Source organism: Megascapheus bottae, chromosome 5 (assembly GCF_031878675.1).
Source record: "Megascapheus bottae isolate mThoBot1 chromosome 5, mThoBot2.hap1, whole genome shotgun sequence".
Lineage (NCBI taxonomy): Eukaryota > Metazoa > Chordata > Mammalia > Rodentia > Geomyidae > Megascapheus > Megascapheus bottae.
The window spans coordinates 8,540,079-8,564,587 of NC_143513.1; the positions used below are offsets into that span (position 1 = coordinate 8,540,079).

The 24,509-nt window shown below is 46.5% G+C and overlaps 1 long non-coding RNA gene across 1 annotated transcript; it reads right to left on the reverse strand.

Annotated features, from left to right (window-relative positions):
- Nucleotides 1-22,976, reverse strand: LOC150062803 (uncharacterized). The gene is made up of 3 exons (XR_016535379.1): nt 22,892-22,976; nt 16,422-16,571; nt 1-960 (listed from the first exon to the last, which is right to left on the reverse strand). It is a non-coding gene; the product is annotated as an uncharacterized LOC150062803 (long non-coding RNA).
- Between the last annotated feature and the right edge of the window lie 1,533 nt (nt 22,977-24,509).

The window sequence follows — 24,509 nt, forward strand, 5'->3', positions numbered from 1 at the left end:
TATGTGTATAAATATGTGCATACATGCATATATGTATATATATATTTATCACCAGTGGTTCACAACTGTAATTCTAGCTCCTAGCTATTCAGGAGGTTGAGATCTGAGGATCAGATTCAAAGCCAGCCTGGGAAGAAAAGCCCATGTTACTCTTATGTCCAATTAATCACAGAAAAAGCTGGAAGTAGTTCTATGGCTCAAGTGGTAGAGCACTAGCCTTGAGCATAAGGAGCCCAGGGACAACACCTAAGTCCAGAGTTCAAGCACCAAAACTGTGGGGAGAAAATGCACAAACACATACATATATATGTAAGTAGATAGATAGGTAGATAGATATGTAAAGAAAAATAATAAATGGCTGTTACTGTTCTCCAGGTGAGTTGAGTCCTATCCCAACCAAAGTTGAAACAGCATCAGAAATAACAAGTATTTTACCCCTAAGAGCTCATTATAGGCTATTTACAAGCAGTAAGTTCCCATCTTCTCACTCTTCAGAGTAAGAGTAGAAATTCATTCGTTGGATTAGCCAGTAAGTCCATAGTTTCATAGGCATTAAATGGGAGCTCAATGTGCTGTGGAGATCTCAATCTACCAGAAAACCTAGAAAGAGTGAGCCACACACTACAGCCAAATGATGTCAGCAAGGGGTACAGGTAGGACAATGTGCTCCCATGGCTCTTGTCCACAGACAGGGTGTCTTCAAGAAACAGGCCTAGTGAGTCCTCATAAAATAGTGGACAAAAATATGCTACCTCCATCCGCAGGTTGAAATAAGAAATACAATGCATTAAAGTAGATGGCAAAACAAAAAGTATGATGCAAAAATCAGTGTTAATAAAATCTTCCAAAAAAAAAAAAGCTATCTGGCAAGATGAAGTTAAATACTCACATAGATTCCTAAGTCACAACAGCAAGTTGAGACAGCACTTCCATCTCTTCAGGACACCAGGACAAATACTTCTGAAAATGTGGAAAGAACAAGACGGTCAAAACCCTCTGAGAGAAACAATGGCCAGATGAGTAGCCCTTGACTACTCACACATATTTAAAGGCTGCCTGAGTGTCACTGCCAGCCGCAATGACACATCACTTGAGGCAGACTGGGAATGATCACAGACTCAAATCGCTGCAAGCAGAGGTCTTTTATTTCTCTCTCCTTTCTTCTGTCTCTGCCTTTCTCCTTCTCTCTTCTCTCTTCTCCTACTTTCCCCAGAAATCCCACACTATTTATAACCTTAAGCAGCTAATCACAGTAAAGGTCATCTGCAAAGCAGCAAACAAACATGGAAGAAATCTAGCAATCCACTCTACAAGCACAGAAGAAACAAATCAACAAATGCAAAGAAACTTCCTGGTCAGCAAGTACTGACTCATTAGCAAGCTGCCAGGTGCTATCTTATAATCTTACCTCCTCAGGAGGCTGAAAGCAATGTCTCCAACACCTGAGCCAAGGCAAGGGTTCTTCACTCTCCACTGAGTCAGAGGAAACTCACTGGTGAATATTGTGTTCACACACTGGCTCCCTGCTGACTTTCCTTAGACTTGCCTTAAGAAGCGGTATTAGAATTGAATGGCTACATGAGGAAGTGCAAAGTGCTATTGCTAATATGTCCCAATGGACATATATCAATAATTTACCTTTTGTGGAAACTACATTAGAAAGATTAGAAGGCAGGCTCTTGTATCACAAACAACATGGAACATTACATGGCCCTCTTGAATGGTTTGAGGATTGATTTGCAGACATAAGGTCAGATTTTTTTTTTTTTTTGCCAGTCTTGGGCTTGGGCTCAGGGCCTGAGCACTGTCCTTGGACTTTCTCAAGGCTAGAACTCTACCACTTGAGCCTCAGCATCATTTCCAGCTTTCTTCTATGTATGTGGTACCAAGGAATCAACCCTGGTCTTCGTGCATGCTAGGCAAGCACTCTACCACTAGGCCAAACTCCCGGCCCCTACATATGGTCAGATTTTTACCCAGTAAATTCTGCGGAAGATGTTGGATACTTACAGCAAGAACCTAAACAAGCCCAGGGGTGCTGCTAAGCCTCCTGAAACACAGAGAGGATGCAGACTGCTATGCCATTAGCAGGGTGCAGCAAAAGTACCCTGCCCAGTCCTCAGGAGGAAAGGGGGCATGGGTGGGGAGCAGAGGAGCAACCCAGAAACATCAGGAAGCTTCAACATCATGAGACCCTGGGTCTGGATTAGGATTGGGGAAGAGCACCTTCTGAGAACCACCATTTTCCTGCCTTGTACTCTCCTGCACCACAGTCTCCCCCATGGGGTCCCCTGCTGTGGGTCCTGCTCTGGAAACCTGTGGACATTGGAGGTGGCAAGGTGTCCAGGCAGGCTCATCAGTGTGAGCAGACAGGACCCTGGAGGGCCTGTAACAGTTGGGGAGGTCACATGCCAGGCCTTGAGGGCATCTGAGCTCTCTGCAGTTTTCACTGCCATTTGCTGAGGGCCTACCCTGCTGTCAACAAGAGAGGCAGGAGAGGAGAAAAGCAGCTCATCCTTCCCCACTCCACCTCTGAGAAGCCAGTGCCTCATCCCAAGGCCTGAGAGGCAGGAGCTGGGCTGCCCTGTGGGCTGTGACACCAGTGCCCCCAGGTGCACTCTCAAGAAGAAATGAGACAGTACCTCTCCTCTCACTCCTCCAGAGCAGGACTTCATCTCAGAGCCTCAGTGAATACTGTCAAGAGAAAGCCTACCCAGATGTGAACCAGAAAAGCCAGTTCTCTCCCCTGCCTGACCTTTGCTTGGGTTGCCTGTGAGTGTCCTTTTCTCTTTAGGACCTCCCCAAATCCACCTTTAATTTTCCTGGGGTCTGGTGCAGGTGTGCTCATGAAGGATTTAGCCCCAACTAGGCCAGTCAAAGCAACAGGCCACAGCCACATTTTCCTTTTACAGCGATGATATTGAGAAGTATCTGGGAAATAGAAATGTACTCTTCACCTGACTTAGGAAACTACAACCCCTCTGTTTAGCACCTTCTTAGTAACAATTAAAGACAGTTTTAAAGTACCTGGGGAAACTAGTTTTCAATAATGTGTTTTTAAACAATTATTGTAAGGATGCTATACAGAGGGATTACAGTTACCATGAGTCAGGGTATGAGTAAACTTCTTGGTGGAAAATGTTTTGTTTTCCTTTGCTCTCCCCCAGTGTTTCCCTCCCATCCCCACCCACAACTTGTTCATGTTATCTTCAACATAGTGTCTAGTGAGTACCACTGCTGCATTTCTTCACCTTCTGTCCCTCCATTTCTGTGTCCCCCTTACACGTACCCAAGACAGGGGGTAACACTGTGCCCTGGGAGGATGACAGGACTAGGAGGCCTTCATCACAAATGGCAAAGTGGTTAGAGCAGGGGACAGAGGCAAGAAGGTCCTCAGGACCACAGAGGACCAAGCACATCCCACAAGCTTTCCACCATGCCCTAGGGGCAATTCTATTGAGTGACGCTGCCTGACACTGGCATTTTATAGTCACAGAGGACCATACCAGCACCAAACTGAACCCCCACCATTAGGGATTATTCCAAGTGAGGATCCTCCTCAAGATATGACCAGAAGGCCTGTCAGAACCCACACATGACTCAAAACTTTTCCTAAGCAGAGCCCGCTCGCCAGAGTCCATTCTCTCCAATGGGGACACTGTTCTAAACAGAAGACCTTCAGGTACCAGGGCCAACATGGATCAAGCAGCCTCCTCCTACCATCCCCCCCACAAACCGCCACCCACCCCCAGCATGCTCCATGGGGACTCTTCTCAATCCACATTGAGTTCCCTAAAATGGAGGTTCTGAGTTAATCTTCATGTTCATGACCCAGCCTTCAATGGGGTATACATGTATTAATGTCACTGGCAGATCCTTTTAACCATTAACCATCAACTGGCAGCCTTCAATGACATTCTCAGATGCCCTAGTGGGGAGAGCTTTTTTGACACAGAAGGACCATAGAGAGCCTAGCATACATGTGTTCTGGGTTTATGCACTTGTGTGCATGGATGTCTTCAAACACAACCACTGACGGACTGGGAAGACATATACTTTCGATGATGTTGGATTTTATTTTGGAGAATTGGCTTATTACCCATGGTTGCCTTTTCATTTGTATAATTGCTTTACAGTTATCACAAAGGTGACATGGGAGATATACTTACATAAGCCAGGTCAGACATTTCTTTTATTCTGGAAAAAATTGAATAGCCTTGTTTCCATTAATACCCATGATTTTACCTTTACCAGATATCTCATTTCTTTATTCATCCTGAATTCCTCTGATACACTTCAAACTGAAAACTCTCTTCTTCAGGGCTGGTGTAGAGGTTAAAAAAAAAAAGTCCTGTTTTTGTGTCTTCATTATTCTTCATGTAAGACAAAAGTATGGGATCTGAAGTTAGGTAATTAGCCTCGAGGATGTGGAGCTACGTTGCTCTGGGCTCTGTTCTTTTTGGTGACAAAATTAATGGAAATGTGTGGAACTCTAGCGGACCCCTTCAGATGCCTGAAGATGCCCGAGAGATGCATGTTGAAAATGAACTGCAGTGCACGTGGTAATGGTCTGGTCAAACACGTTTGATACCCGTCATTTTACTAAATAAAACAAAATGTCTACACAGTCAACTTAAAGCATCAACAAGCACCATATTGAGGGATGCTATAGCTTGTGGTTGGGATAACGTTTTGCACTCAAGCCCTCATATTAAATAGGATGACATTCCTCCATGCGCGAGTCCAGCCTGGAGCCTTTTCTGTGCTGGTCATGGTGGAGAAAGGAACTTGCTTCTGCTCTAGGCAGGAGCCACAGCCACCATTTTCCTATTGCTCACTTCCTGCCTCATCAGCGATGGCAGGCATGCCTTCCTGTGCCCTCTTCCTACGCCCCGACTTGGACTATCATACCCTGTTTCCCAGGCTGGCTTCAGCCTGCACAAGGAGCCAGGCAGCCAGCTAAAAATCGATTGAAATAGGAAACATCAATGTGCACAACACACACACCTAAGAAAAGTTTCAATGTACTGGTTTTCCTCTCACCACAAGGCTTAAGGCCTGGAATCCAAAGTGTGCAGGAAGCTGAGTCATAAGGATGGCAACTCAAAGTCAGCCTGGCTGGGAAGTCCACCTCAGAGATAGAAGGGGAGCTGTCGTTCAAGTGGCGAGTCACCAGACTTGAGGGCAAAAGCTAAGGCACAGCACCCAGACCTGAGTTCAAGCCCCAGTGCAACCACACACATAAATGTCCTTGATGCCAGAGACTGAGATGGCACGGTGGGTGATGCCCAGCCAGGACAGGGCCCTTTGTGCTGTGACTTCACAGATGCCACTGTGAGGGAGCAACGGGCAGTGTGAATATGAGGTTGTGGCCAGGCTAGATGTGCGTCCACCATAGGAGAGAACTTGCTGTCGTGTGGGGCATGCGCTAGCAGGTTTGCTTGGGTTGTCTGGGCTAGGAGTTGAATTTTGCTGTTCCTGTTGCATTAGTATATTAACATAGTGTGGTTGGGGGTGGCTTGGGGGGTGTTTAGATAGGATTAGTGTGTTTGTGGGTGGTTACCTAACATGATTAGTATAGACGACTTGGAGAAGACACCGCAGGTCCTTGAGGCCAGTGCCGCCAAGGGGTCGGGCCTGGTGCTCGTAGGACACTATAAAATTCTGGGACTTATCAGAGAGGGCAGTTTTGGGAGCATGTAGCTGGCCCGACACCTCCCCACAGGCCATCTGGTAGCCGTGAAAATACTAGAGAAAACGGACAACCCTTTAATAGAAAGCGAAGTGGACATCGCCAAGTCCGTGGACCGTCCATGTGTAGTCAGAACTTTTGAGGTGGTGGAGACGACTGAGCAGGTGTTCCTGGTGATGGAGTACGTGCACGGACAGGACCTGTTCCACCGCCTGCAGCAGTCCAGGAGGATGAAGGAGGACGAGGCCCGGGCAGCGGGCAGTTTTCCACCATATCCTCACAGCCATGCAATATTGCTACGACCACGGGATCGCACACAGAGACACCAAACTGGAGAACATCTGAGCCTAAGAGGCCTCAACTCTCTTTTCTTCCTTTCACAAAGAGCACATCTCACAGGCAGTCCCGGGAGGGGATTGGACAACACTGAAACCCATAGTTTATGTAAGTGAGCACAGCTGGGCAGTGGGCTTTTTCCTTTAATTTGGGGTTGCTGATTTTGTTTGGGGGGTTAGAGAATGCACTGCAGTGCCATTCCTGGGCAATTTGATTTACCAGATCCTATGGCAGTGCAGTCCTGACACGCAAACCCAATTGCCCACCGGATATTACACTGGAAAACATTTTAATAGACAAGTATCACTTGGGGGCTGGGGCCAGGCTCACACCAGGTCAGAAACTAAAAGTGCAATGTAGATACTGGCCCTTCTCGGTTCCAGAGCAGTAGCTACACAAGGCTATCACAGAGATAAAGTGGACATGAGGGCATCTTGTTATACACCCTGCTCATGGGCCAGTTCCCACTGTGAGGGAGGACCTGGAGCAGGCTGCAAGCCCAGCTGAGCAGAGACTGCTTCAAGCTGAGGAGACATCTCTCAGAGGAGAGCACAGGCCTGCTGGTGCTGCTCCTTAAGAAGGAAGCTGAGCATAAGGGCCTCCATGGCACCGGGACTCCAGCATCCCTGGCTATAAAAAAGCACTCAGTCACGCCTGCCCCCAGGACACACCCTCTGCACCATCCTGACCCTAGTTTAATTAGGGAAATGGGTTTTGATGCAATAATCTAGAAAGGGTATGGGAAGAAGCACTGATGGGCCAAAGATTTGATGCAACCATGGCAACATATTTAGTATTAACTAGCACATGGGAGCGAGGGTGGGACTCCACCAGGCAGGGGAGACACTTGGTGCCTCCTCCTCCCCCTTGCCCCTTACCTGAGGGGCTGGGCCTCCACCAGTCTACTGACCAGGAAGGCAGAAGGATGCCAGGAAGTGCCACCTCACCTGCCCTCTGCCCCCTGTATCCAGGATAGTGAGGAAGATGGGGAATGGGCCCCATCAGGCACATCTGTGGTCAAGCCAGTAATTGGACCAGCATTTCCACACCTCACCACATCAGAGTTAGGAGGAAAATCAGGAGCAGGGTTGCTCACCCACATTCCTAAAGGAGGCAGGGTGAAGGAGATTGAAGGATGAGCATATTTTTTGCCACAATGAACTGCTGTCATCACAGTGGCATTGCTCACAGGGACATTAAACCTGAAAGTGCTTTGTTAGACCCAAAGGGCAAGATGTAAATATGTGACTTTATTCTTCAAGCTTGCTTTGCACCTGGAGAAAACCTGGAGGTAGAATGTGGCAGTTTGCCATTTGGACCACTGAGGACTTTCCGCAGGAGGCCGACTACAGTGACAAAGTGGAGTCTTGGCATCTTATTATACACAAAGTGAATGGGTCAGTTCTTATTGTGAGGGAGGAGCAAGAGCAGACTCCGTGCTCAAGCTCGCAGGGCCACTTCAAGGGAAAGAACACAGCTGTCGGGGGATCTTTGTGAATGTCGCTGAGAACGTCGCTTTGCTCCTCCTGAGAGACCAGAGTCCAGGCCCTCACTGGGCAGGTACCCCAAACCTCTGGCCCCCAAATCCCAGAGGCACACCCACCACCAGTCACACCCATGGACCTGCCAGACCTTCATGTCATCAGGTGGTGACTTCTTGGTGGCAGAACTCAGAGGAGGTCAGGGAACCCAGGATGTGTCGAATGTTCAATATCATGAAGGCAGTTGTCCAGTACTGACTCACAAGGGCCAGGTAAGGGGTGCAATTCCTGGACCTCTGCCTTGTCCCTCACCTCCTGGGTCTAGATCTCCACTGGTATCAAGAAATGCCATCATGCCAACCAGGCATCCTGACTTCTGCCTGTCCACTGGTCACAGGGGCGGGAGAATGTAGCAAATGCTCCACCTCTGCCTGGGTGATCTGCCTCCTCAATGTCCCCGCACCCAGGGCCTGAGGAGGGAAGGACTGCCGCTGGACACATCTGGAGCAGCGGTGCGGAATCCTCTGGTCCAGCCAGTGTTTGACCAGTGTCGCCACCTGTGGCCCCATCAGAGTTTGCAGAAACATGAAGGGGAAGATCAGAAAAAGCCTTAGAGGCCTGGGCTATGGCTTCCATTTCTTCCCCCAAAGCACCTCCCACATGGCCCAACCCAGGAGATAAGAGGACAACAGTGAAACCTGCAGGGCACATAGGTGAGCACAGAGCTGGGCTCCGGTTCATACTTGTCTAGGATTTGATGCGGTTCTTCTCATCTTCCCAGCCCTTGTCTGTGGGTACCAGAGGCAGGGAAAGAGTCAGAGGGAGGTGGAGGAGTGTCCACAGGAACAGATTTCATTGGGGAAGGTCATGTCCTGGAGCTGACAACACTCAGAGATGTTGTCTTCCGAAGTGTAGACCTGTTTCCTCTTGGCAGTTGTTCCTTCAAATGAATATCTCTGATACAGTAGAAGATAGTATTCATAAACAAATTTGAAAGTTTCAATCATTTATTCCTCTGAGCCCACTTCATGTATTCAGTTCCTGTTTCTCTGTGTTCTTATTATAACAATGCAGTAATGATATTGCATATTTCAAATCCTAGCTGTCATCTTAGCTATTTTGATGATGAGTCCTGGAGGAATGAGATTCAAAGCTACTGATCACAAGTCTCTTGAGTATCCAATAGGTAGAAGTAAATAAAAGCGCATCTGAAAAATATGTGAGCTACATTCGCATGTTCATTCCATTTTTAGAACGACAGACAGGCCTAACTGTGCCTCCGGGTCTGTAGTGCCTTCTCTGTATTGTAGTCCTTGGAAAGGCAAAGCACCTCAGTTGCTTCATTTCCTCTTAGATTCTGTTAAATCAGCTGGATTTCGAGAAAATCATTAGAGATGCCAGGAGAAACAGCTCTAGCGACCATAGAGAGGTACAGGCTTGGAAATCCAGCTACCTCAGAGATTCACATTTGAGACTGAAAGTATGACCAAGCCTAAAAGTCTGTGGTGTTGTTACATCCTGTAGTGCTCCAAAGGCTGGAAGTTCAAGTATGTCTCAAGTGGTTAGAGACATTCTACACCAGAGCACAACATCTGATTTTATGCCCAATTGCAGCAAAAAGAGAACCAAAAAATTCCCCACCACTGAGCTACTTCCTCATTGCATTCTGAATATAAGGTTTGCAGAAATTTGTCCCAACTATATATTTGAAGAAGACAATACCCAAAGGGGCTCAAGAGAAACTCTTCAGAAAAAGATGTGCCACTCACAAAGAATATAAAACCAATTGTACATGATATTGATGTGATTTCCACTGCAATGCTAATTAAAGGCAGTCATCTGTACTTGACAGCCAGTTCTGACATGAAACAGGTGTCCAGCCTACACTACTGTGCAGATGATACCTGCCTATATCTCAGTTCTTACAGTTTAGGAGCTGTTTCCTCTGTCTATTTCTTCTGAGTGGGATTAGAAACCTACTGGCTTCTCACTGTCTCGACACAGAGGATAGACCCTCACTGGGGCAGCTGCATATACAGCTGGGGTCCAAAACTGCAAGTCAGACTCACTACACAGCCACACCCCCTCCACCAGTGGGCCCTGAAATAGAGTTGTGATGTATGGAGGTCATAACCCAGCCCAGCAGAGGTCCAGGAAGCCCTCCTTGGCAGGTTCCAATGGGAACATGAAAACTATCATAAGCCCACATCATCAGGAGGACCAGCAAGGCAACACCTCCAGCCAGGTGAGCTACCCACTGCCTGGGCCTCTGTCCTGCTCTCAGATGAGATCTGGCCTTGGACTGCTATCACAAAAAACTTGGAGTATCCCAACACATATCCTGCCAGGTGTCTGCCTGCTGAGTATGATAGGGAGGAGGAGGAGGTCAGCAAATGTGCCACCTCTGCCTCTGAGCTCTGCCTCCTCTCTGACCCCTGCACCCTGCACCCTGTACCCTGAACCCTGAGGAGGAGGAGGAGGAGGAGGAGGAGGAGGAGGAGGAGGAGGAGGAGGAGGAGGAGGACTGCACTGCACCCCCTAAACCCAGCAGCAGAGAAAGCACTGACCCAACCCCTGACCACATTGGGGTTTGGAGAAGCATCAAGTGGAATTGTGTTCAGCCTCCTATAGGAAGCAGGTAGGATGAGGGAGGATGGGTGAGGCATTGCTCATAGGGACATTAAACCTGAGATCATTTTGTTAGACGTAAGGGGCTACATAGAAATATGCTCTTTGGGGCTTGGTGCTTGCTTTGACATCCAATGTGGTGGTATGGCTGCCTGGGCCATTGGAAATATAGGTGTTTTCTCATTTTCCTTCTCCAAATGCTCATTGATAGTGTACAGAGCAGCTTTTTTTCCAATTACTTTTTATCAAGCTATATTGTAAATGGTATTAACAAAGTCAAGTTTGTATGGAATTTAGGTATAAGCACATATCTGCAACTAGGGATAGTCTGACTTTTTCCTTCCCTATTGGAATCTTGTTTCTTTCTCTTGCCTTTGGGCTGTGGCTAGAGATTCCAGTACTATAACGGATAGAAGTACAGAGAGCAGACATCCTTGTCTTCCTCTAAAATCAGAGGAAATGGTTTTAGTCTTGCCCTATTTAGAATGTTGCGTGTAGGTTTAACTATCATATACAACCTTTACTATGTTATATGTCTTGTTTTCCCAGAGTTTATATTATGTTCTTATATGGTTTTATATTATATTAGTTTATTAGTTTATGTTGTGCTTTTATAGGATCTTTCTGCAATATGATCATGTGATTCTTGTCTTTGCTTTTCTTTATGTGTTGTATGTTTACTAATAAATGTGTACTGATCCAGGCTTGCACCATGGAGTGAATCTAAGTTGATGGTAGTTTATGATTTTGTGTGTCTGTGTGCTGGCACTGTGGCTGGGCACTGTCCCTACGTTTTGGCACTCAAGACTGGTGCTCTACCACAATTTTTGGTTTATGCCAGGTAAATTGGTGATAGGAACATCATGCACATTCCTTCTTGGCCTGGGTTTGAATATATCATATATGTTTGTATTGTTATGTGATTCATCATATTATAGTATATTCTCTACATATTTTTAATTTCCATTCTTGGGACTGGGAAGGTGGCTTAGTGGTAGAGTGCTTGCCTCGCATGCATGAAGCCCTGGGTTCAATTTTCTGTGTATGCGTATCACATACACAGAAAAAGCTGGAAGTAGCACTGTAGCTCAAGTGTTAAGAGTGCTAGCCTTGAGCAAAGAAGCTCCGGGACAGTGCCCATGCTCTGAGTTCAAGCCCAGGAATAGCACAAAAAATAATTACATTCTGACTTTTTCTTATGCTGGTACTGGGGCTTGAACACAGGGCCTGGATGCTGCCTTAGCTTTTGAGCTCAAGGTTTGATGCTTCATCATATGAAACATGCATCTACTTAAGTCTCTCTCTCTCTCTCTCTCTCTCTCTCTCTCTCTCTCTCTCTCTCTCTCTCTCTCTCTCTCTGTCTCTCTCTCTCTCATACATATATATATCTTACATTAGGTCTGGGAATGTGGCTTAGTAGTCAGCTGTGCCTAGTGTGCATGAGGCCCTAGGTTTTATTACTCAATACCACATACATAGAAAAAGCCAGAAATGGTGTTATGGCTCAAGAGGCACTAGCCTTGAGCAAATAAGCTCAGGGACAGTGCCCAGGGCCTGAGTTCAAGCTCTGGGACTGGCAAAAAAAAATTACATTTGAACTTCATTATTATTCCAAAACTTGGAAACAGAAAATAAAACATTGAACACACTCAAATGCTTGGAATATTTTTTTCAGTCCTGGGGCTTGAACTCCAGGCATGATCACTGCCCTTGAGCTTTCTCAAGCCTGGCATGCTTGAGTCACAGCACTAGAGCCACAGAACCACTTCTGGCTTTTTCTCTGTGGTTCCAAGGAATCAAACCAGGGCTTAGTGCATGCTGGCCTAGCAATTTAAGCACTCTACTACTAGGTCACAATCCTGGGCCCTTGGAACATTTTTAATTCAGTTAGCCTATATTATTTATTTGATAGATCTTGTTTGCTTTTTCTTTATTCTTAACCAGTTAGGAAATAAATTTTTTATTTCTAGAAAGGAGGCCACTGAGGTATATGACAGAATGTAGTTTCCTGTAGTTTTGTTCTGGCCTTTGAGGCTTTTTGAGGTTTGGGGTGGTTTTCAGTTCTGGATATGGACCCCAGGGCCTTGTGAACCTGGTTCTCACCTGCAAGAGTAAGATTGGCAAAACTGTTTTGACACTAAAGCTTCCGGAAAATGAATGGCCGATATTAATTTTGTGCGCTTTAAGATCTTTGAGTATGAGTGTGTGTGAATGAGTGAGTGAACATGTTCAAGGTTAAATCGTCAGCATGCTGTGAAAAACAATAGGTGAGTTTAAACTTGAAATGCAATTGGGTAAATCTCAGTCTAGACTTCAAGAAAATCATTAGGTTTAAGAGGCACTACTTAAAGGATCTTTCTAAAGGTTCTAAAATGTGCATTAAAAATCTGGTATTGTAAAGCATAGAGCTGTTTACATTATAAAAATTGTATCCTGTTTAGCCCAGAGGCATTAGGTAATTTGGAATTTATTTCCTTAAGTTAAAGTTTGGAGACATGTATTAGAGATTTAAATGTGAATCTGTTTATCAATGTCAGAAACTTTGCCTGTTTTTAAAATTGTTTAGGTAATCGAATGCCAAGAGAAAGGACGGGAAAACTTAGGATAGTCCTGTGTGACCATTTTTGGTGGTGAGAGGTGAACTGGCAAAGGTGCAGCTCTGGGTTCCCATGGTGGGAAAGGCCCTAAGGGAGGGTCCACCCTGTTCACTAAACCTGGTCAGATGGACTGAGTGGATCATCTTTGTCCCTTTTCCTTGCAGACTGACATTGAAAATCTGATGGTAAAATATGGGTGATGTAACTAGTATTTCTTAAACTGCCACTTAAAATGTATTAAATTGGTGAGAAGGGTTTTAAAAGGAATGTTTATCTCCTTATGATTTGGTTTCATACTACTTTGCAATTGGATATATTTTACTATGTCTGGACTTTTGGTGCACTGATGATTACAGATCTTGCATTAAGGAAAAACTTATTGGAGTTTAAACTGTTATTGGAGTTCTAGGCAGTAACCTAAACTGCAGAGGAAAAAAAAAAAAAAACATAAAACACCTGCCTCTTCCAAAAGGAGGCCTGAAGGCAAAGGGTGTTCCTTGAGCCCAAGGAGACCTGGAGAAAAAGGGAGTGCCTTGAGCCCTTAACGGTTTTTCAAATGCAAATAAAGACTAAAGTGTTAAGTGTTTAAGCAAATATCTGTAAAAGTTTTAAAGAACATTGGAAATGGGTTTCTGAACAAAATTTGAAAGTGAAGTTGTCCTAAATGTTTGTTTCAAGAAAGAGAAGTAAAGTTGTTCTAAAGTTTTGTTTCAAGAAAAGAAAACAAGGAAAATTAGGACTACCAAAATGATTGCTTAATTGCTATTTAGCCTGCTCTTGTAAGTCTCCTTATAGCAATCTCCAACAGGCCCATGGAGCAGGACAGCAGATCCTCATTCAGATGTAATTTTTGCCCTCACCAAGTTCCAGGTAAGATCATACTTAGAGACTATTTCTGAGTTGACCACCTTGTTGCTTCTAATTGGAGTAAAGTGGCCTTTTGTAGGACTCAATGATCTGAGAGCTGCAGTTTTGAGCCAGCCCAGGCAAAGCAAAGTCCCTGTGAGACTGTGGTGTCTAATCTGGCAGCAGAGTGCTATTGAGACAGAGTTGCTTTGGAACTCAAAGTGGCAGAGTGCTAGCCTTGAGCTGGAGAGCTGAGGGACAGTGCCCAGGCCCTGAGTTCAAGTCCAGAAACCAACAGAGTGAAATGCCAGTGGGATGCTTATCCCTGTGTGGAGAGACACTACTGGGACAAAAGCAATGAAGCATCCAGATGCAGTAAGCCACTGCTTGGATGGCAGAGATAGTGACAAATCCTAGAGTCATTTGTGCTTGGCCATTCAAAATTATTCAGAGCCAGGAGGTCTTAGAATAATTTGTAAGCATGCCTTACTAATGTCCATGTTCACTTACTCCACAATTGGGCAGGAACTTGTCAGTCATCTGTAATAGTGGGTAGTTTACAATCCTGAACCCTCAAAGCCCTAACTGAGCGAATTTTGAATTGATACCAGCCACAAATTCAGGAAAGAAGTTTGTGGACCTGAGGCTGTGTCCCTATTGATCTGTCTAGGCCTACAGTGACAACCGAAGCATATAGTTAAGCTCCCCAGAAAATCAGGAAAATGCCTTTGCAAATGGGTGCTAAGTAAGCTAAACTATTTTAGCCAAAGAAGGTTTGTGCAGTTGTTAAATGTTGAATATGATCTCTAGTTTGGAGCAAATCATTGTTCCTGATAGCTAATCCTGACAACCCCTTGGTAAAATAGGCTAAGCTTTTAAGGTCCTTGGTCAAGTACAGAGACAACGCCCCTGAGTCAGCTTGAAGAAGTTATAGAAGATGGATCTTCACCCATCAACTCCCCTTAAGATGAAGGGACCATAGTCATTTTTGGAAAGTGAGACAGGATAAATTAGAGGTATGGAAAAAGTAGTAACAGATGTGCAAGAGTGGAGACTGCACTTGTGGGGAATGGCAATGACTACAGGTTCCAAGTCTTCTATACCTGTCTAGTGAATCCTAGCCTCATTTAAAGGAAATCTGGTTACTAAAAGTTGTCACTCTGGTATTACTTTGAAATCTCAACCTTATACTGCCCCCAAAACCAATGGGGTGCCAGCCTGCAAAAACAAGTGTGCTCAGGGAAAGCAATTAGGAGACTATTGGGAGAATTCACCAAAGTCAGGCCTTAGGTTAAGCTTCTTTATCCAGCATGCAGGAATTTGGAGGCAACTCAGGAGGTGTAACGTTCCTGGAGCTGCTGCGAGAGACAAGGCTGCTGCTATACATTCTGTCCAGCCTGACTCCACAACTCTACAACTGCTTTCTGACTGGAACTAAACCCTTGGTGGTGGGACACTGTATCTGTGCTAAGTTTAAAGTCCCCTAAGTCATGGGAGAGAAAACAAAGTGAAGCTGCACCCAGCCTTTTGCAGCCATAGCCATTTTGGTGCCTTTGGCTTCGTGAGGGGAATTCTCCACCCTGTAATGAGAAGTCTAGGGGTGAGAGGTGTTAAATGTGAATGAGGGCTATGGTCAAATGAAAAGAGAGAAAGGACAGTAAAGAAACCCTGGGAAAGGAATTTTTAAAGAAATGGTTTATTCTAGAAAAGAAAGGATCTGAAAGGAATTGTCTTAAATGTTCTAAAAAGGGAGGACGACAGATCCAGAGAGTATGAGTATGTAGCAGATGGTATGAAGCATGTCCTAATAATGGGAACTCTCCACATGTAAAGTTCTCCCCATTGGAGGGAGACCTTCCCCTAAAACTTGGGCAAGTTGAACTAGCTGATAGTGTTAACCATGATTCAATCCAGTTCTTATAGGCCTTACAGGTTGATTGGGGGACATGTTCATCGTCTGGTTTCTAACATCCTGACACTCAAGTGTACCTGCACTGTGATACCCAGGACTCCAACCACTGTGAAAGGAGCGGGAAAGAGCTACTGGATTCATCACTTCCAGCATGAGAATGTCACTTTGGACAAACCATGATGGAGTGATGAAAGATAACCTGGCAGAGACTTGAGCAAAAGAGAAGCAGGGGTCCCAAGGATGGTGTATAAAAGTTCATCCAGCTAGTCTCCATGATGACATCCCGAATATCTGCAATTGCAGAATCCTTAGCTTTACCTTTAACTCTTGGCCCCTGCATTGTAAACAGCATAATGATCATTTGTGCAAAGGAGAATTTTGGCCAGTGCTGAGGACTCAATATGGCAGGAGGATATAGGGTGGGAGGAAGAGTCAAAGATTTGACTCATTTTCCAAAACCAGGGGGGAATGAAAGGGACTTTCCCAATTCCTCCCCACCTTACCCCCCTTGGCCTGCCAGGAAACTCCCTCCCTTTCCTTGTCAGAGCAGTGGGCCAGAAGCCCACCGAGATGATAGGCCCCTTCAAACAGCAAAGTGTCAGTGGTTGCCCCAGCCATCAATCAACTATGTTCAATTCCATTGGCCACCTGTGTATGGCCAGCCCAGCCACATGGCTGGTGGTCTATAAAGGTAGCCTGTAAGATTAGGCGGGGTCGCTCTCACTCCCATCTTAGAGCCGACCCTGACCGGTCAGTATGATTCTCGATGCTAGGCACGGAATAAAACCCTGTTTAACTTAACTTTCAACTTCCGCTTTTGTGTCAGACTCGTTCCTTTGATCACGGACCCTAACGCGTGTGTGTGTGTGTGTGTGTGTGTGTGTGTGTGTGTGTGTGTTGCTGATCTGCTTTGGAAAGTTGTTAGATACCTTTTTTTCTTCATTTGCAACAGATGGCTTCATTATGTGGACTGAGGCTGAGCACGTGTGGAAAGATTGCTCACTGAAGTGCATATTCATTCAGGCATTCTAGCTGCACACTGGTCATTGCATGGTCCTTGTCAATGGAGTATTGGCTCCCTGCCACAGATTCAGAAGTGAAAGTTAATCCAGAACTTCTTTAGGGAGACCCCAGGCCTCATTGTGGCAAACTTGGCATGTAGGACAAATAAAATGTCCCTAGTTTTACGATAATAAAAATTTTTGTGATCTCATGAGATGTTTTGTTGAAAGAAGAACTTTTCTGTGTAATATATAATTTGTTTACCCATACTGTATTCCTTGTACTAACAAGAAAACAGTGTATCATGATCATTTGTAAACTAAACAGACTTAATAAAGCATAAAATTCTAAGAAATGGACCAATGCCCCATGCCTGCAATCTTCACTGCTCAGGAGGTAGTTGGAATCGAGTAGCCATTTTCAAGCTATGAATGTCTGACAGAGTCAAAGTCAGCAAACCAGAGCATGAGAGTGAGAACTGAGCACCCACACCTATGGCTAAATCACAAAGGACACATGAGGTGTGAACTCTGAGCCTACATATTTGCATATGTCTTGATATCCCCTGCTCAGAATGGAAGGAAAACAGCCTGGTGCATATTGCTCAAACATAGGTTTGTCAAACGCCTTGAAGATGTTGTGTGGCAGAGTTGAATGGCTTTGTCTAAAGGCTGGCAAAGCCTGTGGAATTATGTGCTATGGATAAGATGCCCTCTTGTGCCTACTGCAATTCCTTCTGTCTGGCAGGAACTGAGTTACAGAGCATTGGAAAAGAAGCTGCTTGGCTGAAACCTACATGGAGAGCCCATGACCATCGTGCAGTTGGAGGTTCCTTCTGCAGCACGAGACCACCTCTGGATGCTCCCGATGGCTCTCATCAGGGCCCTACTGGGACATGCCCAGCAGAGCTGCTAAGCCTCCTGGAATGCAGAGGGGATGCAGACTGCCATGCCATTAGCAGGGTGCAGCCAAAGTGCCCTGCCCAGTCCTCAGGAGGAAAGGGGCCATGGGTGGGGAGCGGAGGAGCAACCCAGAAACATCAGGAGGCTTCAACATCATGAGACCCTGGGTCTGGCTTAGGATTTGGGAAGAGCACCTTCTGAGAACCACTGGCTGTGACACCAGTGCCCCCAGGTGCACTCTCAAGAAGAAAGGAGACAGTACCTCTCCTCTCACTCCTCCAGAGCAGGACTTCATCTCAGACAGAACCTCAGTGAATACTGTCAAGAGAAAAACCTACCCAGATGTGAACCAGAAAAGCCAGTTCTCTCCCCTGCCTGACCTTTGCTTGGGTTGCCTGTGAGTGTCCTTTTCTCTTTAGGACCTCCCCAAATCCACCTTTAATTTTTCTGTACCCTAGTGGTGCAGGCATTCTCAGGATGGAGTTAGGTGTTAACTAGGCCTGTCAAAACAACAAGCCATATTTACAGTTCCTTTTCTACATTAAGTATTTGGGGCCAGGTGCCAGTGGCTCATGTCTGTACCAGCTATTCCAGGAGCTGAGATCTCAGGATTGTGGCTGTGAAGTTAGCAGAATGCCCCCCTGCCCAGACCTAAGCTGCATACTCTAGGGTGGTACCTGTTGGGCAGGTAGGGCATTTCCCACCTCCAAGCAAGTGAAGATGTAATGGTGCCACTGGGAAACAGGGGTCATTTTTCCTCATTCCTTGCTGGAACCTTGGACTTGTCAGTTTTTGGCAATCAATCTGTTTTGCTCTGTTTGACCTTGTTCATGTTGTCTCCTGCGTTAATTTTCTTTCATTGGTGCCCGGGACTCGGATAGATTCCCTGGGTCCATTTGCTTCCCCACCACTCTTGTCATCTGACTCTCAGCCCCTGACCTAGCCCAGGGTACACTGATCCAGGAGACTGCTTAAGTGGTTCCTTTTTTTTTTTTTTTTTTTTTTTTTTGCCAGTCCTGTGGCTTGAGCTCAGGGCCTGAGCACTGTCCTTGGGCTTTCTCAAGGCTAGCACTCTACCACTTGAGCCACAGCACCACTTCTGGCTTTTTCTATGTATGTGGAGTGCTGAGAAATCGAACCCTGGTCTTCGTGCATGCTAGAAAAGCACTCTTACCACTAGGCCAAACTCCCAGCCCCATTTAAGTGGCTTCCTTTTGACCAAACACCTTCTTCCCATCCAATAGTGGCAGATCTGCCCTCAGTCCCTGAGTAAATGAGGATTCAAGCCGGTGGCTCAGAAGCTGATTTCCATGAGACCACGAGGCCAATCGAGGGAGAGACTCCTCGTGGGGCCAGGTTCTGAGCCTCACTCCAGGGAGGCCCGGCAGTCCACCCCGGGTCACCTGACTGGAACCGAGGCTATGCCTGACCAGGAGCCTCATTGGGATGCAATTCCCAGGCTGGCTGATAGAGCCCAAACCATTGTATTACCTGTATTAATGAGAGTCTCAAACAGGCCGGCTACAAAGCAATCAACTATGACACAATGACCGAGGTGATAACAAGATAAGAATGAAAACCCCCAGGTTGGAAGATTGTCCTAGTGGTAAGAGTGCTTGCCTAGCATGCATAAAGACCTGGGTTCAATTCCTCAGTACCACATACATAGAAAAAGATGGAAATTGTGCTCTGGTTCAAGTGGTAGAGCTCTAGCCTTGAGAAAGAACAAGGACAGTGCTCAGGCCTTGAATTCAAGCCCCCGGGCTGGCAAAAAAAATGACAACCATCTTCCTTTTGGGCCAGACTAAGTCAGGCCCTCCTTTAGTATACTTAGACCCTGAGTCCATGGATGGACAACACTGTTTAATGATTCATTTTATTAATCAGGAAGCTTTAGACAATCAGGCTAAAGTAAGAAAACTAGACTGGGACTATGGATGTTAGGCTATGGAGATGACCTTTAAGGCATATCTCACCAAAGGTGAAGAAGGCCAAAGGACTCAGATGCCAGAGGGTAGCAAAAATCGACCAGCCTCAGGCCTTGCAACGAGCCCCTTTCTGATGGGGCCTACCCAAGTAGTGTTATGGATGTGGTCAAGGGGAACACTAGAAGAGATTCTGCCCCTGAAGAAGTTGTGCTATTGGTGTGGCCAGCAATGCCATAAGGGTATAGCCTGCCTGCAGCAAGAGGAATCAACTGGACCAAGGGCCCTCGATGCCATGGGCCGTGAACTGTCGATTGTTCAGGGACCGTGGCCATCCACGGAGGCCTCGTTGTCCTTTTCTGACATCCTGGCACTGGTGCTGAAGATTGAAAAGGCCCTGGACTCCTGGGCCTAACTGGTTGCATCACCACACAGGAGTGCATGGTAACAATCACGGTTGCAGGCAGGGCCACCTTAATTTTGGTGGACACAGGTGCTGTGTATTTGGTGCTCACTGAGTTCCCTGGCCTGACTTACCTAGCTGAGACCTCCCTAGTTGGAGATGAATGTCAACTTTACAAGCCGCCTCAACTCTGCCCCTCCTGTCATTTGCCTTTTTTTCTGGAGTGACCTTTTGTCACGCCTTCCTTGTCATTCTCCACTGTCCAGGTCCACTGCTGGGCAGAGACCTTTAAGGCTGAGTTTGGAACCTCTATTACCCTGTGCCCTTCCCAACTGTCACAATGTTATTATCGTGATCGATTCAGCCTCCCCCTCCCTCTGGTTGGTAGCTTTAGTGGATGCAGCTAGTGACTGCGCAGATTTCCCTTTCCCACCTTTGAAGTCGACTCCCCATTGTGAGACACCCACAGCATTTCTATTGCTAAACATCATGCCCACATTCGCATCTCCTTGAGGGAACTCCAGTGCTTCCTCTCACAGCTCCAGTATCACCTGTTTCACACCCATTCCTTCTGTATGTTACTGAAAATCAAGGTTTTGCATTGGGAGGTATAGGTCAACAGATGGGACCTAAACACTACCATTGCCTCTGTACCCTAGCCTCATCCTCTATCTTAATAGAGCAATCAGAAAAACTAACTTCTGGTACAGCCCTTACCATTCTTTCCCACCACCATGGGGCTGCGTACAATGAGTCCCCCCCAGCCTCCAGAGTTCTCTCCCTTCAGGTGTCACTGGGGGAAGTCCTCACTCTAACTTTCCAGCCCTGTCCTCCACTCAATCCCTCTACCCTATTATCCATTCCAGATATGGAAACCTCCATGACACACTCCTGTGTAGAGACTCGGGAAGATTTGCCACTTCACCCAGCTCACATTAGTGAAGGGCTAATAAAGGACTCCCATTTTACTTGGTTTACAGATGGCAGCTTCTTCCTTTGGGAAGGCTTATGTGTAGTTGGATTTGCTCTTGTGTCCATCGTTGCTGTTGTGGAGTCTGGCCTGCTGCCTCCCTAGACCATCAATCAACAGGCTGAGCTTATAACCCTAACACAGGCCTTCCACCAGGCTGCAGGCCACTCCTTGACAGTATACATGGACTCTAATTACGCTGCCCATTGCAACCATTTGAAAAGAATGAGGCCTGTTGTCAACTAAGGAGACCTCAGTCATAAATGATCCCTATATCACCAAGCTTCTAAAAACCTCTTTTCTCCTCTCAGCCACTGCCCTAGTTCTCTGCAGGGCCCACTGATCAGATGGCTCTGCTATAACTAAGGGAAACAACCTGGTTGTTGATGAGACTGCCAGACAGGCTGCTATGTCCTCAAAACAATAGGCATGACGAGCCTGGAGTTTAGCCTAGTGGTAGAGTGCTTGTCTAGCATATATAAAGACCCAGGTTTGATTCCTTGGTACCACTTACATAGAAAAAAGCTGGAAGTGGTGCTGGGACTCAAGTGGTAGAGTTCTAGCCTTGAGAAAGTCCAAGGACAGTGCTCAGGTCCTGAGCTAAAGCCCAGGACTGGAAAATACATACATACATAAATAAATAAAAACAATGGGCATGAACATTGCCAATAACAGAGGACTATACCCCTCCCTCCAGGCAGGATAACCTTAAACAACTGCATCATCTTTTCCACCCCCCATCTTTTCCACGAGGGCTTGAAGGGAGTTCCTTAAATAGTCTCCCCCTAACCCTTGCCGGCGCAGTTTCTCATGCAACTTTCATAAATCTGCAAAATATGCCAAAGGCCAACCCCAGGTCTCGGATAAGTCTGTGAACATTTCCTTTCATTTTCATATTCCCTATCACCCTCAGTTCTCTAAGAGGGTAGACCATGCCAACTGCTCCCTCAAACAGGTTTTTACCAAGCTGCCCCTTGAGTTACATTCAGATTGGTTAAAACTTTTACCCTTGGCTCTTTTTCATCTGCAGGTTTTACCAAAGAAGCCTCTAATATTAAGTCCTTTTGAAGTTATGTATGGCTGCCCAGCTTAGCCTCCCCTGCTCTGCTTCAGGCTTCAGATTCCCCTTTACCTCCTCCAGTGCTGTCTTCTCACCTTCAGTATCTGTGTACTTTTCTTGGCAAATATGCTGACCCTGTGCCCTCCTCGTTGTCTTCCAGGACCCCATTAACGCTGGGGACCTGGTGTACTTCTCAAATAATTACCTGCTCCAGGCACCTAGTTCCATCCAGCTTTCTACTAAGTGGGAAGGACCTTCTACAGTAAATATCTCTACTCTCTGTGCAGGTTCAGGGCTATCCACACTGAATGCCACCTGCCTGATCAACCGTTACACACCCCTGAGCCAACTAGACATGTCTTTAGGGATAAAACAGAGTGGACCCAGTCTCCTCCAGTCACCGACGAACCAGAGGACCCCACTCTGGACGAGTAACATCTTCAGAACAGTGGTGGCCTTGGCCAACTTTTTGAAGAGTACCTGGTCATCCTACTACCTACCATCTCCCCTCTTGAAAGAAGTAGCTTTACAAGAAATGATCTCCGGCCACACTCTCCCCTGGCACTGTATGTATTAAACAACAAAGGAGAGAATGTAAGCCAGCAGAATGGCCCCTGCCCAGACCTAAACTCTGAAGGGCAGGTAGGATACCTCCATCCTCCATCCTCAGGAAGTATAACTGTTCCCTGGGAGACCAACCAGGCCATTTTTCCTGTCTCCCTTGCAGGAAATTTGGCCTGTCCAGCTTTGCTGGCAATACATCTCATTTGCTCTATGTGACCTAATCTGCATGACCTTCTAGGATCATTTCCTTTCACACAGCCTAGTAAAGGAATGAATGTCTGCCAGACAATGAGGACTTTTCTGGTTGAGGAGCTAGGCCAGGCCACTGTAGAGTCAGCTTGAGTCATAAATGTCTCTAGCTGAGTCCTCTCCACTCAAGTAAACAGCCAGAACACCACTGGCACTTGAAATCCCGAGACTTTGCAGTGTGGGATTGTTTATGCAGTGTGGGATTGTTTATGGTGCTGGGGATAAAAGCCAGGGCCTCACCCGTGTTAAGGCAGGCCCTCTAATGGCACCAAGCCACTTCCGTCCTCTCTCTAACATGCTTTCTTACCCAAGATTCACGAGTACCTGTGGGGAAGGCAGAGCAGGGGCTGCCAGTGTCTTGAAAGATGAGGACACTGAATCCAAGGCCACATGATGGCCACCCTCTGGGGTCTCCCAAGGGCACAGGAGGGATCTCAGAATGTTCAGGAAGGCAGGCAGTTAACTGAAAAATAACTGTCAGGCTAGTGGCCTAAAACCCAGCTTAGACCACACGGAGGCAGGGCTGTTATGACCAGGTCCCATGTGGGTGCAGACTCCGGGCTGAGTGAGGAGAGACCCAGGGACTGGGTGACCCAGTAGCAGGACGTGGCCTGGTCTTGTGATGAAAATAGACCCCAGGGAAGGGGTGGCTCACTGGAAGGGATGTGGCTTGGTCCTGTGTATTTCTGGGGATGGGAGGGCTGCCTAGTCTCTGTCCACTACTTTACCATTTTGCAAATTGTGATGAAGGCCTTGTAGTGCTTCCAGCTTCCCTGGAAGTCTCAATGCCAAGGCACAGTGCTCAGTGGATTCAGGCCCTGGTCCTCTTTTCTGAGGAGGTGGGAAGATCTCAGGCAGAGGACTTCTCTCAGCTTCTCTGAGGCTGTCTTTATTATCTACAAGCTGCTTGGCGTGTTCAGCTCAAGGCAAGGGGAGATAGTGTAGCTACTGGGGACAGGTTGTACTCAGTACCTTTTTTCAGCCTAGCCAAACTCTGGGTGCACATTCAAAATTTCCATAGGCATGGAAGAATGAAGAAAACTTTATCCCACTTCCTTACAATAGAATGTGTATGTCCATCAGATCACCTGAACAAATATCTAAATAACCATAGTGTAAGAAGTAAGGGCTTTGGTCCAATTTCAGACCATGAGATTGGAGCCCTCTGGAATACAATTAGAGCACTTCCAGAAAGCTAGAAAACTCACTGGTTATTGAGAAGACTGAGGAGCCGCTTCTAGGATGCAGAGAACAGGGATCACGGCCTTGGTCATTGGTCTGCATCCTCCATTCTGTGAGCCTTCATCTGTAAGGGGAAAGCCACCCACACAGGGAGTTTGGTTATAGCATCTGAAAGGGACTAAGACTGGTGACACTCAACACTTCAAACACAGGCATAACACATGTTGGATGAAGATTTTGTGCATCTACCACAGCCTCGACCATGCCATTAACCGTCCCTCCTCACAGGCATGCATCACCATGCTGACATGGAATGAGTCGACTTGTAAAACGGGCGTGTCAACAAGGAATACACAGGAGGAAGGGACAAAAGAGCACAGGGCTTTGAGGTCGGGGACACTGTTAGGGTGACCTCATCATGATCACATGTGGTTCCCAGCACACAGGATGTGCAGCCCCAGGGCTAAGCTGTCATGTGAGGTGTGAGCTGGAGTGATGATGCTGTGAGAGTGTGGTCATCTGACGCAACAGAGGGCCTGCTCTAGGCCTAGGCCTGATGGGGAGAGTGGGAGAGGCCATGGATGGGGATGGGAATGGGGATGGGAATGGAAATCCTCAATATTGGGCTACTCACAAACATCTTTTTGAATTTGAAATAAGCACATCATTGAAGCCAGGAGCTGGTGTCTCAGGCCTCTAATCTTAGCTACTTGGCAAACAGAGATCTAATGATTATGGTTCAAAATCTGCTCTGACAGGA